This window comes from Rutidosis leptorrhynchoides, chromosome 4 (assembly GCF_046630445.1).
Source record: "Rutidosis leptorrhynchoides isolate AG116_Rl617_1_P2 chromosome 4, CSIRO_AGI_Rlap_v1, whole genome shotgun sequence".
Classification (NCBI taxonomy): Eukaryota; Viridiplantae; Streptophyta; class Magnoliopsida; order Asterales; family Asteraceae; genus Rutidosis; species Rutidosis leptorrhynchoides.
The window spans coordinates 612133834-612145211 of NC_092336.1; positions in this window are offsets into that span (position 1 = coordinate 612133834).

Consider the following 11378-nt stretch of genomic DNA (forward strand, 5'->3'; position numbering starts at 1 on the left):
CTGCTTTTCCTTATTTATATAAAAAATATATATTAGGTAATCAACTTTTTTTTTTTATTTAGCTGATCATAATCGTGGATTTTTTTTATTTAATCACGACTGCTTTTAAATTTTTAATAATGGTGATATATTTTTTATTCAGCTACTGGTTTCGATTTTGTTTGGATACTCCTTTAATCATTCAATTACATATTATATATACATATATTGAGCTGCAATTGAGGAATTAAAAACAAAAATTCAGAAAATAGCTCGATACCTCTGTATTCTTTCATTTTTCAAAAGCTTTAATTTCGAATCAAATTTCAAAATGTAAAAATGCAGTCCTGTTAGGAATTATCTAAGAAAACTTCCTGCAAAATTTCATATCCCAATTCCTCATAACGAATCTTAATTTTGGAGTCAAACTTTATATTTCAAAAGTCAAAATTTTTGTTCATCATCAAATTCGAGTTCGTTTTAAAGTTTCCAGTTAAATTGAAGATTGAGAAAGTTTATAAGTATGATTTAGAAACTTTTTCATGTAGATATCATTAACTAAAACGTTCCAAAAATTGAAAAGTCAATTTCTTTTTTTTTTGTTTAAACAGCGACAGGAGCTATAGCTGTTTTTATTTTTATTTTTTTATTTTCAAGTAATTTAAAGACTCATATAGTTTGATTACAATTCGTATGAAAGTATTAAAGCCAATATATAATGTGTTTGTTGTTAATTCGAGTTTTGGTCTTCGATCGAGTTGGGGAAGAAGAAGAATAGAGAACACAGTAAAAACGGATTATATATATATATGTTTTGGGTTATAAAATAGAAAAGAAAATACAGTAAAATGGTTAGAGTGGGTTTCAGGTATTCGAGAGGTTGCGGTTTCAAGTCCCGTCTTGGGCAATCTTTTTGGAAAAAGCTTTATAAGGTAGTCCTCATATTATTATTATAATTATTATTATTATTACTACTAACATCATTATAAGTATTATTATTAGTATCATTAAGATTATTAGTATTATTATTAAAACTATCATTATTATCATTTTAAATATTATTATCATTATTATGATTAGAATTATTATTATTATTATTATTTTGAAAACAATACAAATTATTACTATTATCATTGTTATTAGTACTAAGTATCAGTTTATATTTATAAGTATTATTACTAATGTTGTCATTATTATTATTACTAATATGATTATCTTTATTAGCATTATTATTATTAAAAAGTATTATCATAATTATCATTTTTACAAAAATTATTATTTTTGCTATCATTAAAACTATATTATTATTATTATTATTATTATTATTATTATTATTATTATTATTATTATTATTATTATTATTATTATTATTATTATTATTATTATTATTATTATTATTTTAAAACCTTATTATGATTATTATCATTTTTACTACTAGTATTATTATTGTTATTACAAAATGATACAACTCTTTATTCATTATCATTATTAAAATCATTTTATCAAACAAATACTTATATATAGAATATATATAAAAGTATATATATATATATATATATATATATATATATATATATATAGAAATATATAACAATTGAAATAATACATATAAACTTATTCGATTACGAGTATATGTGTTAATATATATACTTGATATAGGTTCATGAATCCGAGGTCAACTCTGTACTTGTTCAGTGCCATCCTATGCATATTTACTACAAACTATCGTATCGTATAGTCAGTTTTTCATAGTTCCCTTTTTATATATATTTTTGGGCTGAGAATACATGCAATGTTTTATATATGTTTTACAAAATAGATACAGGTACTAAACTTAATTCTACGTGAGTTAGAATCACAAATATTCCCCTAGCTTGGTAACGCAATCTATTGGTCTCTGTACCGTAGGCGCGAATCCTATTGATAGATCTATCGGGTTTGACAACCCCATCCGGGCTAGTCGTGCTAGCAGTCAACGGATGTTTAGTACTTTGAGGGTATTTATCGCACTTGATTCGGTGCTCTATAGACATCAGGGGTATTCATTATTATATTATTATCGTTAAGACTTGTTACCAGGTGCCCATGATTGTAGAATCTTTTTATTACACTGCGGTGTAAGGATATTTATGGAAACTGAAATCTTGTGATCTGTTACTATTATCAAAATCATTAGTTATGATAAACCTATGAACTCACCAACCTTGTGGTTGACACTTTTAGCATGTTTATTCTCAGGTACTTTTTGCTTCTGCTGTAGAACTTTGCTGTTACATAGAAGTCAAGCCAAGCACTGGGACCAGAGTTAACATCGTCGTTAATGGATTTTGACGGGGTGTTACAACTTTTTCCTCCAAAGTTCTGACCGACTCGTTCAGGCCCGCGACTTTTACAACCTTGTAGAGTTTAAAGTGTGATTCTCCTTTTGTGGAAATGCTCATTGGTTTTGTATATAGCCTTCTTTGGTTTTGTATATAGCCTTTTGTGAAAACGTCCAACTCGTCCCGACTCGACCTACTAGTTCCTCCAAAGTGCCTTCTTTAGTGTTCAACTTAACACACGGTTAGACTAAAACTAACGCAGCGTCACTTTTCCTCCGTCAACCCACTTGGCAACGTATTTGACGCCCCTAACGCGGCGTAAAAATTTGACGCCCGGGGCGTCAGTCGGATATTTGACAGAAATGTTAAATTTGTTTCAGCCAATCAGATTTCGCCACAAATTTTTATATATTATTAATTAATATATTTTATATACCCAACTACCAATAATATTTTACCACATCACCCATTCACAAATTTAACCCTCAAATTTGACACTCCCCTTTATTTAACTTCATCTCTTGACCTTGCCACATAACCAAAAAGTACATCACTTGCCTTTAACGTCACCGCCACGGTTAGAAACAGTTTTAAGGTAAGAGAAACTGGAACAGATTGGGGATGGGAAGGGAAGTGTTTAGAAGATACTGATTATTATATTTCTTATTGATTAGGTGCATACAGTGATCTTGATTGATCATCATCAAATTGCACCACTTGCAAGTTGATTTATTTGTATTAATAATACAGTTGCGTGCTGCTGTTCATTTTTTTCTATGAAATGGAACTGAATTTCAAAAAACTGAATGAACAGTAAATTTCTTAGTTTTTGTGGCTTGATTATGCGGTTAGCAAATAACAACTTTGCAATTAACAAGTAGATGCATATGAATATCTTACTCTAAAAACTGGACTTTGCAGAAAAAACGATAACATATAACCAAGTCTTTTCATCAATCGATGAAAAAGACGAACAAGAGTACAATTGATCCAAACACAATCCAAGGCTCGGAAGCAGTAAACGATCCCTAAAAAAACACAGCTAAGCTACCTAAACTCGAGCCTTGAACCAACAAAAACTAAAACGTACAAGGAAAACAATCATAGAATCTCAACCAAAACAAAAAACCAAAAAACTACAAACATATACACGAACCAAATCCCGCTCAGAGAACTACCCAACGACCGCTTTACCTTTACTTTTCCGAGTCTTTATGATCGGTTTAACAATTACACCATCAACCTTCAAACGATTAAATTTCTTGCCTCCCCGATTTTCTCTCATATGATAATACATTTGACGAAGCGTTGCCAATCCTAACACCCCGAACGGGAGTTGGAAGCGAGCCTTCCTTCTCAAGACTTTCGAAAAAACTGAGGTTCCAATCCACTACAGTTAACCGGGGACTATTGTTGTCGTTCTCTCCAAGATCCTGTTCATCCCGGTGTGCGAACTCATTACCATCATCATTCAACTTGACCAATTCCTCTTCATCACTAAGCACGTACGTATCATGCAAGTTAAAAGAAACGGACTTCGCCTTCGAATTCTCATCCTCCTTAGTTATACCACTACCCCGACTAACAACTTTCTTTGACGCATCAATCAAAGAGGAATCCCCTCCTTTCCGAATAGATATGTCAACCGCTTTTGACGCGTTGTTCTTCTTGTTCAACTTCTTCCTAGGGTCCGAATAACCGACATCATTAACCTTTGAAGAAGAGGAAGTGTCCACGACAGGAGAAAAAATCGACACATTCTCGGGAGCTACATCAGATTCCATCGAGCCAAATTTAATAGTCGAAGTACCTGCAACCGAACTAACCCCTTGACCTGTCACAACCCTACTGTCCAAAAACGATATACCTACAGTCGAAAAAACCCCTTGATCTTGCACAACCCTCCTGCCCAAACTCGAATTACCTGGAGTCGAACACACCCCTTGATCTTGTACAGCCCCACTGTCAAGACTTGGTTTAACATGTACAGTAGGTTCATTTTTTGAACCGGCTAACGAATCAAAATGGGGAGAGTTCACAGAATGTTTATCAAGTTGAACCACATTATCAACAACCATCGACGCGCTAGTCAACACAAATCTATTAGTTGTTTCCAACAAATGTTGATCAAAAGTATCGAAAATAATTCGATTAACATTACTAGGATCTGATAACTCCAAAACCCAAACAAAGCAATTAGAGTACACCAAATCTACTAAATCAACATCAACTAACTCATGAATGTGTTTCGCATTAGTAGATTTCACGAAAACAAAAAGGGAACCAACGTTACCCAAATCGGATGAAGTCTTCGACACCGCAATAACATCCCCGAAAAGAGCAGCAATTACCGAATCATTATCCTTTGAAGCATAAGTAACCGGTAAACCTGGTACTTCAAGCCAAGAGTATCGATGGAAGGAAGAGGCTACTTTGCAATTAACAAGTAAATGCATATGAATATTTTACCAAAAATGATGAAAATGGCGGGTTTTTTTAAAATAATTAATATGATATTTTTGGTTATTATCTTATACATCATATAAAGCACAAGGACACTGCCACTTGTCATTTTGCTAATCACCTTCTAATTATTAAATCCACATGTTGATTAAGGATTAGTGGAATAATTAGGCCTAATACTCCTGAAATCACGACAAGTGTCACTCATCCATTTGTCATTCTAATTAATCTTCAACTCAAGCGCCTGAAACAAACCCCTAATTCATCTGCAGAAATCAAAAACCGACATTATCTCTCTCTCATAAAAATTGAGCAAACCCATATCCTTTGGTCCGTCGATTATGGCCTCATGTCGCCTTTATAGAGAACGACGGTACCACCAATATATCGGTAACGATTTACTCTTCATAACGATATAAATTTTATATATTTTTGGGTTCTATTCGAAATTCATCTTCAACTCAGTTAGGGTTCATAATTTCTATTCCTATTAACGTGACAAAATCGAAACCAATAAAGTTGTTAATCTGCAAATGTATCACGGTGAGTGGCAGGTATCCGTTCATCTATGCATTCGATTTTAATAAACTCAACATTATTCATCAAAAAAACAACGGTGTCGTTCCTTAACCACCCGCTACACATGTTAATTTTTACCATCGTGACTTTAATTTCAGTAAAATTTCGTTCAATTACATACACTCCAGTTATTGATCTGATCTTTCAGGTATGTCAAATTCAAAAATAGTCAATTCATAGTCTTATTCAGTTTATTTGTTTATACTTATGTGATACATTTTTTCATAATCAATTTTCAGTTGATTTTAATCGAAACACTTTGTTTTCTGGGGATTATGTTTCGTGATTTCATCATTTTAATCACTTTTCTGTATGTGTATGTGTTTGTTAGTGTTTGTTAGTGTTTGGATCATCGGTTTTGTAAAGGTATTAAGATTTTCAATTGTTATGTTATTTTTTTATCTATATGAAAGGACCCGTTCATATACATTATAAACGATTCACAATAGTTGATTAAATCGCGAGGTATTTGACCTCTATATGATACATTTTACAAACATTGCATTCATTTTTAAAAGACAAATTTTCTTTACAACAAAAATTGACGGTATGCACACCATTTCATAATACATCCAACTATAATTGACTTAATAATAATCTTGATGAACTCAATGACTTGAATGCAACGTCTTTCAAAATATGCCATGAATGACTCCAAGTAATATCCTTAAAATGAGTTAATGCACAGCGGAAGATTTCTTTAATACCTGAGAATAAACATGCTTTAAAGTGTCAACCAAAAGGTTGGTGAGTTCATAGGTTTATCATAACAATCATTTCAATATATTAATAGACCACAAGATTTCCGTTTATAAATATATGTACACTCGCAAGTGTATAAAATTATTCTATAAGTTGTAGGCACCCGGTAACAAGCATTAACGTTCATGTTTTACCATCTGAAGTACACCAGATCAGGTGTGTTTAAAATAACCTCGAAGTACTAAAGCATCCCATAGTCAGGATGGGGTTTGTCAAGCCCAATAGATCTATCTTTAGGATTCGCGCCTACCGTACATAGACAAGTAGTTTAATGTTACCAAGCTAAGGGTATATTTCTGGTTTAAACCCACATAGAATTAGTTTTAGTACTTGTGCCTATTTCGTAAAACATTTATAAAAACAGCGCATGTATTCTCAGTCCCAAAAATATATATAAAAGGGAGCAAATGAAACTCACCATACTGTATTTCGTAGTAAAAATACATATAACGTCATTTAACAAGTGCAAGGTTGGCCTCGGATTCACGAACGTATCAATATTGAGATTCAATATTGCAGGAAAGTACGTAGACGCAACGGAGATGATAAACACTAGATTGACCTCACGAGCATACCCATGAACCATACCCATCACTTCCATAGCTGTAACCCATAATTTCCTTAGCTTCGACTCATTCAAAAAACTATTTTGAAATCACTCGGACATCACTCCGTCGTAATATTTTATGTATACTAATAATATCTTGAAATAATACAGAGCAATATATATATATATATATATATATATATATATATATATATATATATATATATATATATATATATATATATATATGTAAATCGATTGAGAGAGTTTAGAGAAATATATTTTCAAGTTTCTATGAAATAATGAAACCTATTGAATTCTATTTATAATAGATTTTTGAATTATTAAAGTTAAAGTAAAGTAAAAGTAAAGTAAAGGTAAAGTTAAAGTATAGTAAAAGTATAAAAACTATGTATGTATAATACGCGTATAAATATATATAATATTAATTTAAATCGTTATATATATTTAATGAAATAAAATATAAATATCGTTATATTTATTATACTGGTTAAGTAATGAGTTGTCAAAAGTGATTCTAGATATTTATAAAAGTTTAATAATAAAGTTTTTTTTTTTAACTGAAAACGTTTTTGTACGTTTGAAAATAGATTAATAGAATATTATGGAAACCAATTCTCCACTAGCTTTTGTCTAACTTTCGTAAATGACACTTTTTATTTTTATTTATAAATAGCTTTACAAATTATTCCGAATATCGTTAAGAGGAATAGATTTCTCAAATCATAGTGGACCTCTCAACAGAGACTTGTAATCATAATTCAATGTTTCTGATAATTCAATCATTTAATATATTTTTTTTTAATTTCGTCGATAATCATATTGAAACAAATATGTTCATATAAAGCATTATACTTTTAAATACTTTGTTGACATTTTCAATTTATAACATATACACATATACATACATATTCATATATGTTCATTTAATGGTTCGTGAATCATTGGAATTTGGTCGAGGTTTAAATGAATGTATAAACATAGTTTAAAATCCTTGAGATTTAACTTAACAAACATTGCTTATCGTATCAGAATAATATAAAGATAAAGTTTAAATTTAGTCGGAAATTTCCGGGTCGTCACAGTACCTACCCGTTAAAGAAATTTCGTCCCCGAAATTTGATAGAGGTCGTTATGTCTAACAATGAGAATGTTATTATGACGATTATGAAGTTTTATCATGTCTAAGAAGTATGGATAAAATAATTCGATTACTCAAAGCGTATGAGGGAAGTTATCGTAAATGAAGGAAATAAGATTATAGTGATTCGTCATATCTTTTGACGTCATCACAATTGATCTCCGAATTTAAAGAAAATCTTTGTAATCTATGTTGGATTTGATGCTTCGGTGATTAAGGAGATTATGATTCTCTTCGAATTAATACGATAATCCATCTTGATTTCTCTGTCGGGTATTTCACTATAAATCTACCTCCTTCATTTCCTTACAACTCACACCTTCTATTCTTTCTCCCTCAACTCATATTTTAAAGTATTTGTCAATATGCTTCACCCAGTACTGATTCTCGATATACTCCTCACTTTCATATCTGTCGTTCTTCTTTTTCATCTGCCTCCGGAAGAATCTATTTACTTCTACTATACTCTCGGTTTTATAGTGTTTTTAGTTCTTCCGTGTCTTTATATTGCTATATGCATCGATATATACGGTTTATAATTTTTGGGTGGTTGTTGGGTTTTATATCTTCCCTTATATTTCAAAGCCCCTGCTTTTGTCTTCTATAATCATTGACATCCACAGTTAATGCTCCCTTCTATTTGCTGCGATTTATACTCCAATTTCTATTTTGGAGTTTTGTCCTTTCGTTTCTTCTTCTTGCGATTAAGCAACGTTTGTAATGGTCCAGTATTCGCAGATATGAATTTCAGAATGAACATAGTTAATGTTCTAAGAAGGAAATGGTAATGGCACGATCTTGATTTGTTAATTTACCAGAATACCCTGAAAAGACCGAATCATCAAGAAAATATATTCTTGATATTTTTAGAGATTAAATAGAATACAAGAGTCGTGTAACATGGAACATGATGATGGCATGGTTTGTGAATCGTAATGTCCCATTAGAAACTCAGCATGACTTACTGTAATATAATCACGTTGATCAAGTGTCATTATATTATACTAACTCATGCTTCAGTTCCCAACACTACTTCAAAACATTCATAATTTAAACTCGAAAGTTTATAGAATATAGAAACTAATAGTTTCTTATATTATGTAACACTGATAGCGCAAAGAGATAAATGACTTCAGATAAGATTAGTTGTGAAAATATCTTCAGAAATATCGCGGATATTTATAATGAAAGATATGATAATATCTTAGAATTTCTAATATTGATGGATGATGATGAAGATTTGTCTGTAAAGGTTTAGAATAAAGAGTAAGGTATTCGTTAATGACTTTAGCAGGCACTGAATCATTTGGATTCTTTGAAGGCAGATTTAGTCTTTGTGATTTGTCCACAGCCTCCTTCATAGTCTGTTCAATCCGTTTTCCAGTTCCAAACCTTCTCTTTTTCTCAGCTTTTCCACCTTACTATTCTTTGTCATCAAACTTTTTACTGTTAAGATCGTTTACAGTTTTTGATGCTTCATCAGTATTTCGAGAACTAGTTCGCAGTTTAAGGTGTTTTTCAGAAACTTCACATTCAAAGTATATAAGTCCAGAAGATAGACACATATAATTGTTGGCGTAGACATGCTGCGAGATTTCAAAATACTGATTGCTAATTTCTGATGATTCATATGGAAATTCTCGTTACAAGATGCAGATGAGTAAATGATGGGATTTTGATAAATATAAAGATTTTTCGGAAAGTCAAAGATCAATGAAGTTGTTAATAAGTTTACTGCTTATGTGGCGAGATATGAAAGGTTCCTCGGTAATAATGATGAAGGGGTAATCATTATAATAAGGATTATTCGAATGAACAATTAAAGTTGGTTTGCTGGAGTTGTGACAAAATCGTCTATTTTTAGAAGGGATTGAAAAGTTATTTTAGCTAGTAAATGCCAAAAGGTCTGACATGGATACATGTTAAATTATGACTTTGGTTTCAAGAGTTTTTCAGGTACGTAACTGTGGATAACATGTGGTTGGATCATCATCTCGATTGTTCATTATTTGAAGTGTCTTCAGATATTTCGAAGGGCTTGAACACAGATTATAATCGTTAATATACATACAATGTTCTAACACAGTTTTGAAGTTAAAGTATAGCTTTGAAAGATGTAAGAATCTAAGAGTGATGATATCGTTTATAACTTGAATTGAATTCGGCGATTTCAAAATCAGAATATGTAATTAGATTTTTGAATGAGTATGGTTGTTTTGATTTCTATAAAAGAATGTATATTGTTGTGAAAGTAGGGAGTATAATGGATGATTTGCTGAATCAGATTCGAAGAATGTAACATATTAATTGTGAATTTATATATCTCTCGGGTATTAACTACCCGTTAAAAAAAAATGTCACAATTAATATTTTGTACAAAAGAATTTTATTACAGTCTTTATGGAAATATATGTGTATATTTCTTCAGATGTAATATAGATTTAATGAGTTAATATTAAATTAAACTCACTTGATTTATGGTTAAAGCTAGGATAGATAATTTCTAAACTTTAGAAATTACATAATCGTCGTAGAATATTTTCCCAATGAAGTTATGAATCAATACTTCATCGTTGTGGTATTCCTTAGTATCTACAGGGCGTATGACGTCGATGCTCATGGGACAGATTGTGAAGTTGAGGTTTGCGATGCGGTTGTTGTTGGTGGTGGTAATGGTACTGTTGGTGTTGCTGATGGTGGTACTGTTTATGCTGCTGGTGCTGCTGCTGGTGTTTGTAACCTTTGCACCATATTCTCCAAAGCCACTACCCAAGCGCGAAGCTCGTTGACTTCTTCTATTACACCGGGGTGATTGTCGGTTCGGACGAGCGGATAAATAAAATCTAGAATTTGGTGTAGTATGTAATCGTGACGAGATACTCTAGAAATAAGAGAGAAAATGGTGTTTCGGATAGGTTCGCCGGTAAGTGCTTCAGGTTCTTCGCCAAGAGGGCAATGTGGTGGATGGAAGGGATCACCTTCTTCTTGTCTCCAATGATTAAGGAGGCTACGAACCCATCCCCAATTCATCCAGAATAGATGATGACTAATTGGTTGATCCATTCCGGTCACACTGCTTTCGGAACTTGAGTGGGATTCCATTTCGGAATCCGAGGGACTTGAACTAATGACGAATTCCATTTCGTACGATTGAATAAAGAATTTTTGGATATGAAATGATTTTCCGGCTATCGGGTGGTATTCTAATTATATAGAGCAAAAGGTTTCGTAGATTACGGAGGAATTTACGGAATATGTCAGGCAAAGTTTACAGTAACAGATACGCTAAGATATGAATTAGCAGATACGCTAAGATATGAATTTTTTCTATACACTATTCATGCAATCAATGCAATAAGATGTGTCTAGACTAAGAATGATAAGGAGGTAATTTCCGACAAGAATGATGAGCAAAACTTTTGAAATGCAGACACGGTCGAAGTCTAGACTCACTAATGCATCCTAACGACTATCAGTTAGACACACTAATGCAGACCTGGTTCGCTAAGACCACCGCTCTGATACCAACTGAAAGGACCCGTTCATATACATTATAAACGATTCA